Source organism: Paramormyrops kingsleyae, chromosome 18, assembly GCF_048594095.1.
Source record: "Paramormyrops kingsleyae isolate MSU_618 chromosome 18, PKINGS_0.4, whole genome shotgun sequence".
Classification (NCBI taxonomy): Eukaryota; Metazoa; Chordata; class Actinopteri; order Osteoglossiformes; family Mormyridae; genus Paramormyrops; species Paramormyrops kingsleyae.
In genome coordinates, this window is record NC_132814.1 from 1,891,614 (window position 1) to 1,914,011 (window position 22,398).

At 41.0% G+C, this 22,398-nt stretch overlaps 1 long non-coding RNA gene across 1 annotated transcript; it reads left to right on the plus strand.

Moving 5' to 3' along the window:
* The first annotated feature begins 331 nt into the window (after positions 1-331).
* On the plus strand, positions 332-4,733 carry LOC140579541 (uncharacterized). The gene is made up of 2 exons (XR_011983519.1): positions 332-1,139; positions 1,454-4,733. It is a non-coding gene; the product is annotated as an uncharacterized lncRNA (long non-coding RNA).
* The last annotated feature ends 17,665 nt before the right edge of the window (positions 4,734-22,398 follow it).

Genomic DNA, 22,398 nt, shown 5'->3' on the forward strand with positions numbered 1-22,398 from the left:
AAGGCTAGACACAACAAATCTTTCATAATGAGTAGAAATATAAATACATAGCCCTACCACTTGACATGATGTTTCTATATTTCATCTTGACTTGCTGCGACAAACGCTTTCCACTACTATTGCATTTGAACTCGGATCAGTTATTGTTAACATTAGGTTTCATTATGAGTAACATATAGTAATGGAACTTCAGGGAGCATTATATTACTTAGCAGCATATAATAGGTGACTTCTGAATTGTGTCGCATCTGTTAGTCTCTGTATTTATTAACAGTATTTCAATTCTTTTCAGAAAACACTACATTGTCTAATACTCGGTCGTGGGATATTTTAGACCACGTTTTATTACCGTGAAAATGTACGTATGCATTTTCTTTGTCTTCAATACGTTGCCAACAAGCCTGCCTGCTTTTGTTACCTGCAGTGGTATTGGACTTTCTTTAAAGGGTTGATTTAAACTCTTCATAACGCTGCATAATTAGCATGCAGTCTTCCTCCGTGACACATATGGAGATCGCGCTATGAGTCAAACGGTGCCTTGCGTTGCCGAACGTGCTCCATATATGTGAACGCGCACAAACTCCAATGCAGTTAACACCGATTTAACAAATCAACTTCTTAACTGGCGTAGTACTGATTAGCCCCGATGGAGTCAACATGATATTGTTAACCTCGCGTTCGCAAATTACCTCGGGGTTAAGTCTGATTTGGTTAAACCCCCTTCGTAGTACAGGCCACATGTCTCTTATTAGCTGAAAAACATTACCCTCACAGGTAAACTGCAGTGTTGAAAACACGTTTTCTGACGATGTTTGCTACCCTACAATCCGCCCTACTCTGTAGGAAAATCAGCAACATTTTGACCGTCCTGTTGCTCCCATTGAAGTTTATATAGCCTAAATCTAAAAACTTAAATTGCCAACCGTTTTACCAGTCCTCTTTGAAATGGAACGAGAGAAGCTGGTTATTTTTTCATGTTCCGAATATTAAACCTAAGGTAGCTAACTGACTGGATGCCCATTAACTTTATAACTTCTGGTGTGTGTGTGTGTGTGTGTGTGTGTGTATTTTGCACAGAAAGACAGCCAGGTTCATAATGGATATAAGGAAGTTTTTTCAAAAAAAGGACGGGCATTCAGGTAAAAGTAGAAGATCATGATCTGTCAATCAAGAATAATGTTGGATCAGTGTTTAAATAGTCATATATTTTATTAAATGTACACGTGGTTTGGTTATTTTATTAATCTAGATTAAAATGGTTTATTTGAATTCTGCCAAAGGCATTCAGAATATATATATATATATATATATATATATATAGGCGATATTTTTTTTATCGCCCGATAAGAGTCTCACGTTAACGCAGCATGTTAACGCCGATAACGGCCCACCACTAATATTAATGTAATTTCTTTATCTAATTGAATACAATCTATTTGTGTATGATTGTCAGTTCAAAGAGGGAGAGAGGAAAGAGCAGACCTTGAGGAGAAAGTACAAGGTCAGGAAGAACCAGGTAAGAAAACAAACAGGGAATAGTCAGGTGACAGGCAAAACAGAAACTGTTAAACTGACAGAAAAAGATCCTAATTTTACTCATACAATCTGGAAGTTGTGTTCTCTCTATATTAAAGCTGCTATACAGAATCTGCAAAACAAACTGTGTTGAACAATATTCCAACATAACATTATTATCATTAATTGGGCAGAATAAATTTAATGATATATTTTTATGTGGTTCAGCCACAAATCTACAAAACCTCAGCCAATAGTAGGTAGGTCAACTTTTGGACCATCTAGTCTGTATGACTGCTGCAGTACGTGCCCCCCACATTTGCACACTATCAGAAAGTTCCAAACAGTGTCCTGGTGGAGTGAGGAGTTGTAAAGAGAAGCAGAGTGCTCAGTTTATATATATACTAAGAATGTTTTAAGCTAGTTTATTTCACAGTTTCTGTACAGCAGCTTTAAATGTTTTCCAAAAGCACATAAACTTGCCTTATCAGTGTTTCTCAAACTTTTTACAGCGTGTACCACCTGAGAAAATGTTAAGCTCTCCCAAGTACCACTATGAAAGCATGAAACTCATAAATCTTACAAGACAAAATTCCAATCTGTTCCTAAAATGAAAAGTTACGCTAAAAAGTAAGTGCATTAAGTCAGAATGAGCATCCTAAGAACGTGAAAATTTAGCAGGCTGACATTGAAACAAGAAGAAAAGGGAAGACAATGCTTAGTATATTCGAAATATGAATTTAGTATACTTTAGGTATTTTAATTCAAAGTTTTGTACTTTTTTGATTGAATTGTACATGTTTGAAGTATTTTTATTTTCAAAAAATGCTTATAACTTTCCTCCAAGTACCACAATGGGGAGCTCACGTACCAGGTACCACAGTTTGAGAATCATGATCTTATATCATTAGACTTCATTCTGAAATGTAAACAGGACACCTTCATTACATTTTCCTATTTATCGATATGATTTACTGTTTGGTTAATCTCATTACACAAGGAGGCAAAGAACAGGGAGAGACTCTGAGAAAGCAGACCAGGGAACAAGATGAGGAGAGGCAGAAAGAACTAACCAGGGAAAGAGATGAGTTCCAGTCAGCAATCCAAAGATTTTCAAGATATGGCTCTTGATTTGGGGGATAAGACTACTGGTCCTAAACAGTTAAAACTGTCCCAGTACCCTCTCACTCAGTTTGGCACACAAAAAAGATCCTTCCAAGAAAACTGGTTCAAAAGCTTTAAATGGTTAGAATATTCTTCCAAAAAAAATGCTGCTTTCTGCTACGCTTGTCGAGTCTTTGGCAAAAGTCTTAGGTATGACACATTAGTGAACGATGGAGTCAGTAATTGGCAAAAGGCACTGAGCAAGTTTCAAAAACATGAATCCACTCAGTCACACAAGGACAGTGTAGTTTGTTGGAACAGCTACAAAGCAAGTCTGTCACAAAGCAATATTGTGGAACAGATAGAGGCAGCAAGTGCTGCAGAAGTAAGTGAAAGAAGGGAGTACCTAGAACGTATTGTGGCAGTGACCTGCTTTTTGGGGAAGCAAGGAATATCATTTAGAGGTCATGATGAAACAGAAGAGAGTGACAATAAAGGGAATTTCCGTGAGTGCATAAAACTTTTGGAAAAGTTTGATCCATTCTTGCAGAGGTACACACCCCCATCAAACACAACATACATCTCTTGTAGTAGTCAGAATGAGATGATTGAATGTTGTTCACAAGAGGTAACTGCAGCTATTGTTCATGAGATGACGGAATCACAGATGTATGCCATTATGGCTGATGAGGCCAGAGATGGAAAGACAGAACAGTTGGCCCTCTGTGTGAGGTATGTGTCTGTGGAAGGTGTAGTTAAAGAGAGCTTCCTAGCCCTGACAGAGATGCCAAAGTTTGATGCTGCCTCAATAAATGCTGCTACTGAGAATCAGCTGCAAGAAAAGGGAACTGAGCAGTTGAAATGTGTGGCACAGACCTATGATGGAGCAGCTGTCATGAGCGGAACAGTTGGGGGGGTGCAATCCCATTTTCAAAAGAAGCACCCTGAGGCCATATATGTTCATTGCTATGCACATGAGTTAAATCTCATCCTATGTCACACATGCAGAGCTGTTTCTGAAACTGTAGAGTTCTTTAACATGCTTGAAAGTCTCCATTCCTTCTTTAGTGTGTCTCTTGTAAACCATCATAAGTTCATGGACACTCAGAAGAAATTAGAATTGGAGCAAAGTGAACTTGTGCAACTGTCAAACACACGCTGGGCATGCCAGGTTCGTTCAGTAACGGCTGTGCTTAACAACTTCCCTGCCATAATTGAGTGCCTCTCCACTATCAACACACCTATTGCGGTGGGATTAAAGGCAAAACTCAGTAAATTCTCCTCAGTGTATTTGCTGGATGGATTTGTTGTTGAGTCAACCTGTGGGGCAGGCAGTGAAGTCTGTGGCTCTTCTGTGTCAGAAGAGCTTAAAAGGAAATTGTTGTTTCCTTGTCTGGACAGAATGATCTCTGAACTTGAGAAGCGTTTTTCTGGTGTTAGTCAAGAATTGCTTAATGGGATTCAGGCGTGTAGTCCAACCTCAAACCAATTCTTGTCTGAGCCTCATTTGTCAGCCCTGGCACTGCATTACCATATTGAACTTCAGTTAGAGGAAGTTGCAGTTGCCAAAAACTTTTTGAAGCTCCAGAGTGAGGCTGGTGCCATTCCAGATATGTTAACATTATACAAACTTCTGGATAAGATGATCTTCCCCACACTGAAAACTGTTATTGTTGCCCTAACAATCCCAGTTAGCAGCTGTAGCTGTGAGAGATCTTTCAGTGTCTTGCGTCGGCTCCATACCTGGCTGAGAAGGACCATGGGTCAAAGCAGACTCCAGCACCTGGCTGTGATGTCAGTTGAGAAAGAGATGCTTGAGAGAGTTGACCACCAAAAAGTGATAGACAGATTTGCCAGCCACAAGGTGAGGCGACATAGGTTAAAATAAAAAAACAAATCTGCAGAGTCATAGTAGTATCTGCAGTAAAGATCTTTTCATACATTGCATACTGTACATTGTACCATAGGCAAAGTTGCCTCCATCTTTATAATTTTTTTTATTAATATTTTGTACATTTGTGTATTTCACAGACTGTTCTATTTTTTGAGGGTATTTTTTATGTATCTGTATTATATTATACATACACATTAAAAGTGAATCCCTGTCCAAAAAATGCACTCCGTTTACTTTTTACTCACTATTAGCATCATTCATTACTCTCCTCCGGTAATTAAGGTTAGGATATGTATTTTTTATATTCCAATCCATTCTTCTTTTGCAGTAGTGGTCTTTTGCAGCATTTTAAAAAAACCTTTATCAAATTTGATTCCAAAAAGTGTTTTGCTTTTCTTACACAAATGTTGGAACTAGATTATTAAAATGTACAAAACAGTCATGTCATGTTTTTTGACAAGGACCCAGGCACAGAGAAACTCTTAGGATTTAATAAAGAAATTTGCAGACTTGCACAGAGATGGTAAAATGATGACTGATGACGGAGACGAAGACAACAGACGAAAAGGACAGGGAGGAACAGGGGTTTAAATGCACAAAGGAGACAGTCAGATAGAACTCGGGACAACTGGAGACATTTAAGGATGCGGGGACTGAAAGAGGCAGGGAAAAAGTCTCATTGTGACGAGTAAAGTGTATCTTGCCTTGCTGGGCAGCTCTCTGGGTGCTCAGCACCCCGAAGCTCTGAACCTAGAATCGCCCCTGATAATAACAACAACAATAAAGCATGTAACCTCATTATTATATAGCAATAGCCTAGTAATGATGATAGGCCTACTAATACTCATAATAATAATAATAATGTCTGCAAGCTCACATTAGAAGTCTGGTGCTACTGCCAATTATAACAATAGCCTAGTAATGATAATAGGCCTACCTACTGCTACTGATGATGATAATAATAAATAATAATAATAATAATAATAATGTGGGCCTAAAAATAATAGCCTAGGGCTATCTATCTATCTATCTATCTATCTATGCAAGGTGGTGTTTGGGATGTGAGGGGGAGGGGCACTGGGGCCCCAACTGCAATGAGCCAGCTTTGGGGGGGACCAGCTTGCAAAAGGTTGAGAACCCCTGCTTTAAACAATCTCATTTTCTCTGAGACCAGAGCTAAGTTGGCATCATTTCCACGGTCAGGTTTAATGTGACCATCTTCTCCGCAATGGAAACAGTACCATGGTTTGGGTTTGAAGTTCTGGCTTTTAGTTATTCGGTCTGCAGACCCCTTGTCATGTCTTTCTGATTTCTGTTTTTCTCTCAGTTTGCTACTGTAAGCTCCTTTAGCATTGGGGGCTCTCTTATTTTGCTGCTTAGCGGTTAGTGTTGCTGACTTTGAATGGCTGCTACCTGTTTAGTGAGCTCTTGTGTGGCTGTATTTAAAGCAGCATAAGCATAATTTTCTTCTGCATGGCTGTGAACAGAGTGTACATGTGACATTACTTTGTGTTTTGTGCCAAAATATCTCATGTGGATGGCTTTTGCTGCATGTTGATCCTCCTCGGTTCGCAACACCAACAGCAACTGAGGAAATGAGGGTGGTTTTGATCTCTTTTGCTTCAACTGGAGCTCAGTAAGAAGATAATTGTCCCAACATCCCCTACAGAACTGAGTAAGAAGATGCTTGTCAATGTCATCCTTTGAGGCTCCACCTCTTTTCACAGCTAGATTCAAAGCCACTTGAAGGCCCTGCAGATATGCAGGAGGTTTTTCACCTGCATCCTGGAAGGTGTCAAGGAACTTGGCATACAGCTCGTTGCCATCTTGGACTATTCCATAAGCAGAATCTAACAAGTGATGGTAATCAGCAGGTAAGCTATTGGGACTCAAGTGTCTCACCACATTAGCTGCTGGAGGCAGGACACTTTCAAGAATTCTCCTGGATTGCTGGAGCTCTGACATGGAATGATCATTTATGATCAGTTCGACACTAGAACGCCAAGTCTCATAATCAGGCTCATGTGAAGGTGGAGGGACTTTGCCTGTAAAAGCACTAAGTCTTAGTGAAGATTGTAAATGCAGTGCATTCTCATCCCTTTTCACAATGTGTTCCACCACTAAACGTTGCACTTCTGGGGGGCTTAGATCCTGTGCAGCAAGGGCTGGGATACTTTGAGCTCCACTGCATTGGGCTATGCGGGGTGGCTCATCAACGTCCAATAGGGTTCCATTACCAGGGGAGCCTGTTGCAGAAAGCTGAGATCCTGCTATAGGAATACTAGGTCAGTTATCTTTTAACTCTGGTATCTCTAGCACATCAGTTGAAAGATCTGAAATCGACTCACTAATTTGTGACACCATGTCCGAATATCAGTATACTCCCTTCCACTCAGTTTAGCTAGCTGTTTAAATCTGCTGCAGTATGTTTACTTTGCTCGCAACAGGTGTACAGTCTTTGTACCTTGTCTGTTTGGCATTATCTGCATTATTTGCATGTTTGTATGCACCAGAATTTCCCCAAGTCAATCAAAACCTAAATTGGGTCTTATATCATTTATAGAGATTATTTGTTCCCATGGTTGTGTATTGTTAAAACATAATTTCTGTATTTACATACCATCCGAGTATTGAGTGTGCATAGTTATTAATTAGCTACTGAGGTTAGAATTCTCATCCTATTTAGGTTTGTGTATGTTGAGCAGGTTATAGCAATGGTTTAACTTTTAATTAATTTGTTTAGAACAGAACAGTTGTGCTGGTATGAAAACTGTCCACACACCCCAAACACCTGAAGGCTTGTAGTTTACCAGTTTATTATACAAAAAATAAAAACATACGAATTCAATGCCAAACTAGCAAATGACATAAAACAAGGGAAAGAGTAACGATCCCAATAAAAATCCCTTCACAGTCCACTATTGAGTCAGTGCCACCAGTTGATGTCCATGAGGTAGTTGTTCCGCTTATGGCCCGTTTCTGTCCACCCCGGGCTTATGATGGTGACACAAAGATTCTGCCAGCAGCATGAGAGATAAAATATAAAAACCAAGGTTTTGCAACACAATACTCATTTACCCCTTTAAAACACCTTATAGAGATACCCAGGTTTATGTCACGGCAAAAACCACACTTCATGCACTTCCCACCTCAACAGAGCACTGCAATAACAAATCACACGGAAACACATCTAACCACCCATGCACACTCATTACATCAACAAGCACGGTGTCGAAGTATCTACTAAAGGGAGAATCAACATCCTAATCGCTGCCACCCTTAATTGAGTGACCCCAAAACGAAGCCCAGATCGGGCGCCGATTCAACGTAATGATCTGCCAAGACCAAAGGGCTTTCACTTAACTTGACACAGGGAGAGTGCCCAATTACCCCCCCCCCCCGCTGTATCTCTCAACCTCGCCTCTCTTCCTCTCCCAGCCCCGCCCTCCTGCACCGTAAGATATTTCTTCACACTGGTTGTATTCCGATTGTACTGAGCTCCATCAGGTGATTCCACTGTCACTTGGTTCCCTTTTTTATTAACCATTGTGTGTGGTGTTTTATTAAAGGTTGTGGTGAACTTATCCACTTTGTCTTATCAGGACTTTGTCTCCCACGTCCACATTTGAGTGTCCAGCATTCCTCTGCTCATCTGCGTAGTTTGTATTTTCCTTTCTGTTCGCCTTCTCTGTCTCTTATTTCTAAATCCAAGAGAGTTGGTGTGATTTCAGGCAATTTTCCTCTCATCTTTCTATTGAACAACAACTCAGCAGGACTTTTCCCTGTGGTGTTGTGTGTAATTCCTCAATACACAGTGACATATCTTCTGAGTTCTTTCTGCCAATCCAATCCATCAGACTGCGCAATTCTGATTCGCTTCCATTTACTTGGGCCCATTTTGGTGTTGTTTTAAGATGTACAATTCCATTTTTTGCACAATAGTTCCTAAATTCATCTGACTTGAACTGTGGCCCATTGTCAGATTTCAGGGTCACCGGAAGTCCATGTCGGCTGAAAATATTTTCGAGACTGTCAATTAATTTCGCAGTTGTTGTTGAGGTCATTATGTCGTACTCATAGTACCTACTGTAATAATCCACTACAACAAGGACTGAGTGTTTTGATGGTAGGGGTCTGAGTAAATCCACAGCTAAATCTTGCCATGGACCCTCTGGCAGTGACGTCGGCCTTAGGGGTTCAGGTGTGTCTGGTCGTGATGTAATTTGACACCCATGACACGCTTTGCAGTATTTCTCTGCTGCTTTGTCAATGCCTGGCCACCAGACTTTACTTCTGAGGTGTTGCTTTGTTCCTACAATTCCTAAATGCCCCTCATGTGCAAGCATGAGTGCTTTGATAAGTAAGGCTTTTGGAAGCACAATGCACGTACCCCGTAAAACAATATAGCCTATTACACATAGTTCGTTCACAACAGGAGCATATTCCATGCATTTCTCAAAGTGTCCTGTATCTATAGCAACTCTCAACTCTGACAGCTCTAGGTCAGTCTTTGAAGCTTCTTCCACCTCTTTTGTTGTCAGAGCTTTGGGGGTAGCATTCACAGCGACAAACCGCACATATTCCTCTGATCCATGTGCATGCTTTTCCTGCATGGCCGTCTTCCCCAATAGGCATGATAATGGATCTGCGATGTTTATTTTTCCTGGCACATGAACGACTTTGAAGTTGTATGGCTGCAGACGCAGAACCCATCTTTCTACCCGAGCACAGGGTTTCGATCTGGTGCTGTATATTGACTCTAGCGGTTTATGGTCAGTGACCAGCTCAAATTGTCGGCCATATACATACGGGTGAAGTCTCTCACAGGCCCATACAAGGGCTAAAGCTTCCCTCTCTGTTTGCGAGTATCTTCTCTCACAATCACTCAGACTCCTGCTCACATAACATATAGGAACCATCGAGCCCTGCTGACGCTGAACAAGCACAGCACCAAGACCTACTGGGCTAGCATCTGCAATCACTTGTGTTGTTGCATCTTTATCAAAGTATGCTAAAGTTCCAGCCTTTGCCAAGGCATCTTTCAGTGCATTGAATGCTCTTCTTTGCTCCGGACCGAACACAAACTTAGTGTCCTTTCTTATCAGACGTCTCAATGGCTCAGATACTGTTGCAATATCCATTCCGATTCTCAACACTCCCAGTTTTACTGCCGTTTCTTTTCCTAGCAATGGCTCCCCTCGTCCTCTGATGACAATGAATTCAGCACACTCACTAGCACATCCGATTTTTGCTTCACACTTAAAAGCTCCCTTTACAGAAAGAGGTTGGTTGGATGAGTAAGCATACAATTTCCTGTCAGCATCTAGGACATATGACCTGCATTTGATCTTTTCCTTCTTCAGTGTTTCCCATGTGTTTTCATCAACTATGTTACAGATTGCCCCTGAGTCTATAAGCATTTCTGTGTTCACTCCTCCCAGGCTGTAGGATCACGCAGGCCCCACAGCCAGTATTTTATGGCCGCTGAGGGAGTGAGTCGGCCATGCCAAGATCTCCCTCCGTACCTCTTTGACCCAGGGCCCCTCTCCAGGAAGCCGAAGCCCGCATTCCAATGTTTATGGCCCTCAAACGGAGGACCCAGATAGTGGAAAGGGGGGGAGATCCTGCATCTCTCTGGAGTGGGACAAAGCTAAAATCATATGCCATCTATTGTATATTTGATTGTGTGTTATCCTCACTATTATTTGGCATCATTACTGTAAACTTGGTGGATGTGTATGTGTCAGTCACCATTGTCTTCTATTCCTCTTATGAATGTCCCATTGTATCTTCACCACTTGGACAATTATATACATATATATATACATATATATATATATTAATATGCACAGATAGGTAAACACTGGGGTTATCCAACCACGTGCTCACACCTCTCTCAGAGAATAGGGGAAATGAGTTTAAGTGGTGTAACCAAGTAGGTAGAAATGTTTGAGCACATAGTTATTTAGTTAATAGAACTAAGGAAGGCCCCCACCCCTCACCAAAAGGGGGGGGGAAGGGGTAGAAATGCGGTTGCTTATCTATGCCTTACAGTCGTAAATCAGAGATTCGCGCTCTTTTCCTGCCTCCCTTTGTCTGAAAGAGACTATGCAATGTATGTTAAAACTTGTGTACTGAACCCCTTTTAATAGCCCAATTTGCTACATTTTATAATTTGGCAATGTATAATCAACACTGTTCTTTTACTGAAGTAAAGAAAGTTACCCCAGGCCATCCTTAATTAGGACACACTGTATGCAATGGGGTACAGCTTCAGTAAAATATACCTGAACTTGTCACAGCTGTGAGGTATGCCACCTAGCCATGTATTCTGTACACGGCAGTAGCCTGCTGTGAGGGGGTTTTTGTGGTTTTTCGACCTCCCAAGAGCAACTTCGATTTCGCCTTGTTTTTAGTTCATACTTGGTTCAGGCAGAAGTTCTTCTGGTAAGTAGTAGTAAGTTTATCAGGTTTAAAATTTTTAATAAAATAATAATAAAGTTCCGTTTTAACACAAGTAATAACTTATTTTAGTGTACTCCGCACGTTACTGCATTTATTGTTACGCAAATTAATCTTTATAGTTAAATACACTATATAAATTTACTGGGCTGGGAGTACGGGGTCATAGTGAGTTAGTTAATTATGGGGCCAGCTCAGTGTTGCGTTTGCAAGATGTTTGCCCTTCTGGACGTTAGTGTCCAGTCGGACTTCATCTGCGAGCGATGTAAGCTAGTGGACTCACTCATGGTCAAGGTTCGCGACCTTGAGGAGCAACTGGCTCGCATCCAATGCAACAGTGAGTTAGATGAGCTAGTTGATACGCCGTTTAGGGAGACGGTGTGTACGCCACTAACGGGGGGGAGGGAGAATGAAGAGCAGAGAGGTCGAGAGAGCTGGGTGACCGTAGGTCGTAGACGCAGGAAAAGGCGTACACACGTTACAGAGGCGGCATCACCTGAGGTGTCTGTGTCTAACAGGTTTCAGGTGCTTCCAGCTTTAGAGCCGGAAGGGACTGGGGAAGCAGGTGGGCCCTTGGGCACTGAGGAGCCCCCTCCCCCCAGAAAGAGGGAGGTTGTGGTAGTGGGGGATTCAATTATTAGGGGAGTAGACAGTTATGTGTGCACGCGTGATAGAGGGTCCCGTACGGTGTCTTGCCTGCCTGGTGCCCAGGTAGGAGACCTTCCAGATCGTGTGGACAAGCTTTTGGCCCCAGCTGGGGTGGATCCAGTTGTTGTGGTGCATGTTGGCACCAACGACATAGGCAAGGGTAGAAGGGCTGTTCTGCAGGATAAATTTATAGAAGTCGCCAATAAGCTTAGAAGCAGAACGTCCATGGTGGTATTTTCCGAAATACTCCCCGTGCCACGCGCAAGTGAGGCTAAGTTAGCTGAGATAAGGAGATTAAATGCGTGGCTAAAAGGATGGTGTAGGAAAGAGGGGTTTAGGTTTATGGGGCACTGGAGGACCTTCTGGAACAGGTGGGACCTGTTCAAGCCGGATGGGTTGCATCTGAACCGGAGGGGAACCAGTGTACTGGGAAGGCGTATTTGTAGAGTAGTTGAGGAATGTTTAAACTAGGGACTGGGGGGGCAGGGAGGTTAGTTAAGTATGTAACTGGGGGGAAACGGAAAGCCCAAAAAAATCATATTATAAGTAGGCACTGTAATAAGCCTACCCTTTGTTGTCTGTATTTAAACGCCAGGAGTATTAGGAATAAAATTCATGATTTAGAGGCTCTTATCTCATCGGACTCTTATGATATTATAGCAATAACTGAAACGTGGTTGAGTGATAAGGATGGACAAGAATATAATATGGATGGTTACACATTGTTCCGTAAAGACCGTATAGGTAAGAAGGGAGGTGGTGTTGCAGTATATGTAAAGGAAATCTTGCAGGCAAGGGAGCTTACTGATATAAGTAAAAGTACGGAAGCTATATGGGTAAAATTAGATGCTACAAACTCAAATAGCCTAATTGTCGGTGTTTGTTACAGAGCACCCAATGTAGCTGCTGAGGAAAGCAGATTGTTATACAGTGATATTAGGATTATGAGCAATAAAAATGATGTGGTAGTTATGGGTGATTTTAATCTACCGGGGATACAGTGGGACATTGTTGCTGGCTCTTCTGAAAATGAACTTGAGATGGTGGAATTAGTACAGGATTGTTTTTTTACTCAGTTTGTTAACACCCCTACCAGGGGAGATGCCATTCTTGATCTTGTTTTGTCTAATAACCAGGACAGGATTGGTAAATTAGATGTTTTAGAACCACTTGACAGTAGCGATCATAACATGGTTAAATTTGAGGTTAAGTTTAGTGCCCGAAGAGCAAAGTCCAAATCAAAAATATATAATGTTAGGAAGGCTAACTTCAATTGTATGAGATTAAAACTAGAAACCGTGAACTGGATGGAGTTAAATAACAAAACTGTTGAAGAGGCATGGGAATTTTTTAAAAGCACATTATTGCAAGTACAAGAGGACTTCATACCTGTTTCTAGCAAGAATAAATCTAGGAAATTGCAACCTAGGTGGTTTAATAGGGACATAAAGTATAAAGTAAGGAGGAAAAGGGCTTTGTTCCAGAGATGGAAAATAACTGATGATGACATAATAAAGCAAGAGTATCTAAATCTACAGGCTGAATTAAAAAATGACATTAGACGAGCTAAAAGGAATGTCGAAAGGAAGATCGCATTGGAGGCTAAGGATGACGTTAAAAGTTTCTTCCAGTATTTTAACTCTAAAAGAGCTCTAAAAGCTGAAATTACTAATCTGCAGGATAGTAAGGGTCTTATAATTGAAAACGACATTGACATAGTAAATGAGTTCAATGATAGTTTTGCACGGGTATTCACTGTCGAGGACACTAGTAACTTACCAGTTCTTATTACTAATTCAACATCGTCTATAACTAATATATATATAACTGAAGCTGATGTTTTGCAAAGCCTAGCTAAGCTCAAAATAAATAAATCACAGGGCCCTGATGGCATCTTACCTATAGTGTTAAAAGAGATGAGGGATATTATTTGCCGACCCTTAACATTACTGTTTCAAAAATCCTTATCTGAAGGTGTGGTACCTTCTGATTGGAAGCATGCCAACATAACGCCCATTTTCAAAAAAGGGGATAGAAGTAATTTGTCAAACTATAGGCCAATCAGTCTAACTTGTATAACTGGTAAAGTTATGGAGGCTATAATCAAAGAGAAAATGGTAGATTACCTGGACTCAAATAACATTTTGAGGGATAGCCAGCATGGATTTAGGAGAGGTAGATCCTGTTTAACAAATCTGTTGGAGTTTTTTGAGGAAGCTACTCAGGAAGTTGATGATAAGAAGGCCTATGATGTCATCTATTTAGATTTCCAAAAGGCTTTTGATGTTGTTCCCCACAAGAGGCTCTCACTTAAACTCAAAGCGACAGGTATTTTAGGAACTGTAGCGACTTGGATTGATAACTGGTTAACGGATAGGAAGCAGCGAGTAGTTATAAGAGGCTCGATGTCACAGTGGGCCTGCGTTCATAGTGGGGTACCGCAGGGTTCAATTTTAGGACCACTTTTGTTCCTAATTTACATAAATGATATAGACACCAATATATACAGTAAACTGGTGAAATTTGCAGATGACACCAAGGTGGGTGGTGTAGCAGATACTGAACTAGCGGCTCAGCAGCTACAGCGGGATCTTAATTTAATTAGTGACTGGGCTGACACCTGGCAGATGAAATTTAACATAGACAAATGTAAGGTACTCCATGTAGGGAGCAGAAATATAAAGTACAGGTATTTTATGGGACCTACTGAAATAAAGGTAGCTGATTATGAGAAAGACCTTGGTGTGTATGTTGATGCTTCCATGTCTCATTCTCGCCAGTGTGGGGAAGCAATAAAAAAGGCCAATAGGATGTTGGGGTACATCTCCAGGTGTGTGGAGTTTAAGTCAAGGGAGGTAATGCTAAGATTATACAATTCCTTGGTGAGACCTCACCTAGAATATTGTGTACAGGTTTGGTCACCATATCTTAAAAAGGACATAGCGGCCTTAGAAAAGGTGCAGCGTAGGGCCACAAGAATGATTCCTGGTCTTAGAGGAATGTCATACGAGGAAAGGTTATTTGAGCTAAATCTGTTCAGCCTCAAGCAAAGGAGACTGAGGGGGGACATGATCCAGGTCTATAAGATTCTAACAGGTTTGGATGCTGTTCAACCGAATAGTTACTTCAGCATTAGTTCAAATACAAGAACTCGTGGCCATAGGTGGAAATTAGCGGGAGAACATTTCAAACTGGATTTAAGGAAGCACTTCTTTACACAGCGTGTAGTCAGAGTATGGAATAGTCTTCCTGATAACGTAGTGCAAGCTGAATCCTTGGGTTCCTTTAAATCAGAGCTAGATAAGATTTTAACAACTCTGAGCTATTAGTTAAGTTCTCCCCAAGCGAGCTCGATGGGCCGAATGGCCTCCTCTCGTTTGTATAGTTCTTATGTTCTTATGTTCTTATGTTCTTATTGATGGCAATAATAAGCATGCACCTCATAAGAGGAATTATAAATTAATCAATGAAAATTAGCAAAGGTTTGGATCAAAGGTGGAATATCATGTTTGGTATCAATGTCATCCTAAATTATGTCCGAATATGAATCCGGGGACGGATTATTACACCATTGAACCTATCCAAAGCTAAATTACTTAATTAAAATCAGCACAAAAGTTGGCCAAAGACCACCATAAATCTATGGGGACATTCGGGGAGCCTGCAACCGGCCCCTCGGATCCAGGTACCAATTCTCATTGGGTTTGAGTTGGACCCTGGGTCATGAATATTCATGGAGCCCACGGGGCATAAAAACCTCACACCCGGAGGAGGAGGAAAAAAAGTCATCGAAAAAAAAGTCATCGAAAAAGGAGAAGAAAACGTAAAGCCTCCAATCCAAGACTGCGGGAGAAACTACGCGCGGAGAAGATTAAATCTACCATCGAAACTACGAAGCCTCTTCGCCGCGAGTTTCAACAAAAGATAAAGCTGATCCCCGCTGCAATCACGTAAACTCACCGTCAACTCTCTCATAGGCAACTAGTACCGGCTGATTTACACTGAAATCTGGGTTGCCTGTTTAGATCCTAGGCTTGCCGTTGCAGAACAGTATTTAATCAAAGCTGATCACTGTTTCCTACTGTAAATCCATTTTCCGTAATTTCGTTATTGTGTTTGTATGTATTATGTTATGTTTAATGTTTGTCCTGTTTTAGTGTAGTATTAGAATAAACGCATGCTGTTCACATTTTAAATCTCCCTCTCTGTGCTTACAATAAGTCACTTTATTGGTCTGAATCCCGTTACTGAGCTTTGAAGTCCCACTCGCGTCCTCAAGTATCGCGAGACTCTCTCTTTGGCCAAGAGCTGAGTCGCTAGGTTACAGAGAGAAGCTGACCCGGTGGACGGGCAGCTATCTTAGACTGAGTAGTGATACCAACGAATGAATTCCATTCACATTCTGGACTTAAATCATCCAGATCTTTACCAAGTGGGACCAATATAAAGACTGTGATATCGGAACAACAACTCAAACCTAATATTCCCTATTTAATTGTGTATGAATTAATCATTAATTAATTCATAATCAATTCCCCTGAACATTGGTGGGAAACCATCCCCATTTGAGCTGTTCAATTCCTACACAGGCATACAGTTAGTCTGTTTTGCACTAAGCAGTCTTTTATCACAAAAGCATAATCAGCTTGTTCTTCCACCTTGCGGACTGTTTGTCGTCTTGTGATTTTGGTTTTGCACATTTTAGAAAAATTATCTTTTCCATTGCATTTACGGCATTTTTGACCCCTAGCTGGACAGTTTGGGTCTCTGCCAAAGTGATCAGTGTTTCCACATCTATAACAACGTTGCTGTTCACATTTACTAGGCACTTAAAACACTCGCTCGAGCCGATCGCCGATCACGTCGCCCCTGATGACGTCATCATTTTAAAAAGAGCGTATCGGTAGGATTCTAAAATTTCCTCTTTTTGGGGCTAGCACTGCACGAATTTACGTTAGATGGGCACCATCTTGGACAGGAGAGCCTCGATTTCAAAACAATTTTTATCCGATCAATTTCCGTGGTGTTTTCACAAAGTTCTGTTTATCACAAACTAAAGGTAAGGTTTACCCCTCCCAAAAATAGTCAGTAACCCCCCAGGCAACCCAGATTCACCTCCAGGAGCATTCTTTGGTTTCTAAACTACTTATCTGCAAAGTTTCACAACAAAATTCAAGCGGGATCTTGCATCCCCAGCCCGGGTCTTTTAAGGACACAATGCATTATGCGTGAGCTGCCAGACGAAAATACGGTCAAAAAAAATTTCACTATCTCGATGAAGGGTATGACCAAATATCATAATTACATGTAAGAAAAATACCTTTAGAAGATATTTTGATGTATAATAAGACAGGATGATTTTGGATTTGTGCTTTCGTTCTTCTCTATTGAACAGAGATAATGCATCAATTCAATGATTTTCACCATGGCTGATGGTAAGAAAAAACTCTTACTTAATTTTTTTTTCAGTTCCCATGGCCTGTGGCGGGGCGGGGGTGGGGGTTGTAAAAATAGATGAATATGTATAATAGATTTTACAATTACAATTTGCTTTATTAAGCCAAATAACATATGCGTTAATACATATACAAATTACAATATTTATTTACTAAAGTTTCTTTTTCAGTTTCCATGGCCTGTCAGTGAAATATGCCTTATGCCTACAGACTACTGCTGTAGAACCCCTTGCATGCAGTCTTTTTACATTGTAATAAATATGTTCTCTCTTATTTTGAGCAACAACATCTGCTACTTCACCTCCCTTGAAAACTGCTGCTGACAAGGTCCGATACATAGAATCTTTCGCAAATGATTCAAATACGAGAAGCATTAGAAAAGGATACGTTGTTTGGCTTCATTCGACAAATCATGATCAAAAGGATTTTCTATCCACTACAAAAAAACTTGTTCAAATAGCAGAATCCAATAACATTGCAAATAGGAAGGATATTAACTTTGAAGCCCTGAAACGTAGTGTTCAGCAAACTGTTTCTGATGCCAACAAAAAGATAAACTTATCCAGACAGGGTGAAAATCTGGTTACAAAGTTGCAGGAGGACCTGTGCATCCCTGTTCAGACTTCTTCATCTATTAATGTCAGTACCACTCCACCATCTGTGAACAATCATACAGTGATTCCATCTTGTGAGAGTAGTGCTGTAGAGTTGCCTAAACTTTCACCTTCTGTGGTGATTCAATCTGGTGAGGGAAACGCTTTTGAGTTGTCGAAACCTTCAGCTACTTCAGTGATTGACTCCGGTGATAGTACTGCTGCAAATGTTCAGAAAAGATTCTGGCCAACATCAGACAAATATGACCCTTCTCCTAAAAAGTTCAAAACAGATTGTGGCAAATGCCGTCATAGAAGGAAAACAATTTTAAGTCTTGTCAGGATTAACCAAGAAACGCGGAGAAAATTGGATGATGTTTATGTATCTTCAAATGAGGGACGTACTCTTCGCCAGGCATTACTCAGAAAGAGAGATGTAGAAAAGACACTGAGAACTGATAAGAATAAACTGAAAGATGCTCTTGCAAAGGCTCATAAAAAAATTCAGAAGGAAAAAAGTTTGCCTTCCAGTTGTGAAAAGTGTGTGCGTCAGAAAAAAAAGAAGCGTCGTCGTAAAAGAACATGGGCTGAATTGTGTAAGAAAAAAGACCAGGAATTGAGGAGAATGAAAAGGGAACAAGAAAAACTTGAGCGTGAAAATCAGGGGCTAAGAGATGTAATCTTGTGTGAGGAGAGCCCTAAGGTTATGGTTAAGGAAGGGGGCAAGTTCACAACAAAGTACCGTAAAGCTGCCTATAATTGTTTGATGAACCAAGTTCCTGTGGAAACAGTTGGTGGTGTAATCAAAAATGTTGTAAAGGAAGTGGCAGGCATTGAAGTCAGTGCCATCCCCAGTGCACCAACTGTGAGTCAGATGGCTTACGAGTTAGGGGTGCTAAGTGATTTGCAAGTTGGTGAGTCACTTACCCTTGAAGAAGATATGACATCTCTCCGTGATGACCACATTAATGAGGTCCACTTAATGTTCAAGGGTGAACCACCCAGAGGTTTATCCTTGCAGATAGGTACCCTGCCAGGTGGAACAGCTGCAGATTATGTTCAGCACATTACTACAACTATTCGTGATGTTGTAACAACTTACTCAGAATACCAAAATGAAGATGCCCAAAAGTTAGAAAACACCGTTTTTCAGCGTATCAAAAATACAATAAGTGATCGGGTTTCCGTGAATCACTGTGTCGTAAGAAAACTTGAGGAAGATTTGAATCTAGAACTTCTAGAATTAAAGTGCAATATCCATCCACTGGATGGTATTTCTAATGAATTTAGGAGTATTCTCAGGGAGGTTGAAAAAGATTTGAAAATTAAAACTTGGCATCTTCATGGCAAGGACTGTGGAGCAGCTAACATTGCTTATAATTTGTCAAAAATTAGATACAGGCAAGGAAAGGGGGACCCCAAAGGATTTAAAGTTTTCTTGCTGCAGGAAAAAATTCCTTTGAAGCACTTCATTAGGTACGTAGGAAACCGATTACACGTTCTGTTTCACTTGGCTGGAGTGATCTTTACTTACAGGGAGAAGCTTCTAGTCTATTTGGATAAAGTCTGTAATAATAGGACTGGCCTCATTTCTGCCCTTTCACACAAATCCATCCAGTTGCATCTCAAAGCCCTAGGATTGATAGGCAAATTAGTTTCAGGGCCATGGATGAGGGTTGTTTATGGTAATCCGGAAAAGAAATCAAATTTGGAAATAGTTCCCCAGCTGCAGGAGGCTTTTGATGCATTGCATGACCTGGCAAGTGCTGATGTCCTGGTCTCTGTGCTTCATGCAAAGAAGGATATTTTTGGAGAGACTTTGAACAAGGATGATGAACTTCTCAGGTCCCTGCAGACAGCAGTTTGCAGTCGGGATGAAAACGAATTCAGAGATGTTCTTCAGCAGTTACTTAGGGGTGTCATTTCTGTAATGGAGCGGCAGATGGCTGATTACCTCTCTGGTGATCTCTCTGCACCAACAAAGAAGATATTGGTGCAGGCAAAGTCTGCTCCCCTTCACAGCATTATGAGTGAGCGGATATTGGGAATGACAGATCACCAGACTTGTAGGGCAGCCAATGCCACTATGGGATTTATAGAAGGTAAAGTTAAAGCTGCTACAAACAACACAATTCAGTGGTTGAATGCCAAGGACTCAGAAGAACAGGACAGACTGGTTTCTTTTGCTGTTAAGCGAGCCAGGGATGTGAGAGATATTCGAAAAAAACGTAAGGAAGAAATGGAAAGGGTTTACCAACAGAGACAAAAAATGAAACAACAAATGAGAGATGAAAAGTTCAGGAGAAAAGTAGAAAAAAAAGTTCAATGTCTTATTGCTATATCAGGGGAAATTGATAGTAAGTTCTTAGAAGACTTGGATGTTTTGCTCAGTGATGATAAAGTGAATATTGTCAATCAGGTGATTAGTGACTATAACTGGCTTGTGCATAGAAAAATTGAACATTTCTGGTATGACAGCGAACAACAAGAAGATGTTCTCTACCATGGACGCATCGTTGAACTCAAGCAGGATAAAAACAAAGATATGTCTGTGCTTGTAACATATTGGAAAGAGGGCCAATTAGAAAATGATGATGGGAATGACACAAAAGTGAAGGTTGCAGGGGTCCTTAGTGACTTTCTTCTGGAAGATCTATCATTTTTATAGTTGGGTAGGTCCTACAGTATGCTCTTTACAGACACCTTGCCATTGTTGTATCCCAGTACCCTTGCATATTGGCATATGGTCATTTGGTATGTCTCTCATTTGTGACATGCATGAAACACTCCCTGGTCATGACTATATGTCTATAAAGGGAGGCTTTATGAATATACATAAATGTTTGCATTTTTTCACCCTATTTTTGCATTCTATTCATTGTGCCCTTCGATTTGATATATTACACCACTGATTATCAACTGGCGGCCCGCGGGCCGAATTCGGCCCGCTGAGCCGTTCAATCCGGCCCGCGACTGGATTCCAAAATTGTGAGGATCAAAAAGAAAATAGTGGTCCACACTATTAAAGCAACTAAAAATAACAACAACTGAGTCTCTTGTCAGAATAACCACCATTTATGACTATATTTAGGCTACACTCCGAAATGAGGACAGACTCAGACAGATTATGCGGCGTTAAGCATTTATTGTGATTTTCTTCTTGGGGGTCCGGCCCCCAAGGAGACTGTCTGGTAAAACTCTGGCCCTCTGACAAATATAGTTGATGACCCCTGTATTACACGATAGGTTTGGTGATGTTTTAACTTTTTCCAATATGGCCGCCATTTTCCAATATGGCCGCCATTATGAAACACGGTGTGAGTGTTCAAATATAACTGGTAACCCAAATGCGCCATACCACAGTGAATTCAGTCACAGAAAATGCACATTCATTGCTTTTTCATCATTTCCTCCCTTCAGAATCCATGAGAAGTTGACCCCTAATGACCTTGACCTTGACATCCCACAAAGGTTATCGAAGTGGAATAAGATGCTCCAACCTTCTGACATGGCCCCCTCCAAATTTCATTGCAATTGACTGATGTTTAGTGTACTATATATTGTATCATATTGTTGCAGTGTCTTGAAGACAAACCTCTAATTCTTATCACAATTTTTCTTTGTTCATTAATGGAAATTGCATTATAACAGAAGGCGGCTAAGTGGCACCTTTAAAAAGCTCTAGATCAGGAACTACTAGACCGATCTTGACAAATGAGGTATCAAAATGCTTCTGTTCTCATGCTTTTTGCAATGAACTTATTTGTCAGGCATATAGTGCCTTCTGGCAGAATCCTCTTAAGTGCCTACATTTACTTGTTTGTGTGCTTTGCTTTCTTTTGAATTTTGCTTTGCCATGCTTCTGACCTATGCCATTCACGCTTTCCGCCTTGGGACTTGCAGGTTCCTCTTGTAGCGTCGGTGACATCTCTTCCTCAATCCGCTCACAGAGAGACTCAACATCCAGCGCGCGAACAAGAGTTCTAGCAGTTTTCGGCGCACATAACTTGATAAACACCGTGCAACAACTGCATCACGAATTTGATTGTCCGTGTCTGCACCGAAAGCACAATCCCTGACCGCTTGTCTTAACTTAGTCGCAAACTGTTGCACTGTCTCTCCTTGTTTTTGAGAAAGCGAGTGGAACGCTTGCCGGGCAAAAGCCGTATTAACACGCGATACAAAATAATTATCTAGTGCCCGCACTGCAGCCTCATAGTAGGCTGGTCCGCCAGTGTCCGCTAAAGTAGAAAAAATATCTTGGACATCTGGTCCCGCGTAGTGTAAAAGTAACCCTCTCCTGCGTTGTCAAGTGGAAACAGGAGTATCCTCACCTATTATTAGTCCCTTCCCATCTGCGAAAAGTTCAAAAGACGTCAGCCACCGAGTCCATCTTTGCCCGATCGTAGCCGGGTCTTTGAAGCACTCGAACACAGTGATTCCCACTTTATCCATTTTTAAATAGTTAATATATATGTGTGCATGTGCTCGCACACGTCTCGTCGCCAATGTTATATTTTGTGAATTTACATTCACGTCTTCGGTCTTACTGAATCTAATCACAGACGCAGACACCAAATTCTTTTTTTCACAACACCCCTCTTTACTTTTACTTCCGAGTTACCTTAAACATATTCCCCAACACCTTATCTGTTCAATATGTGGTTCCACTTAAAGTAACAGCATACAATTCAGTATATGACAGATACGACAGTAACTACATTCA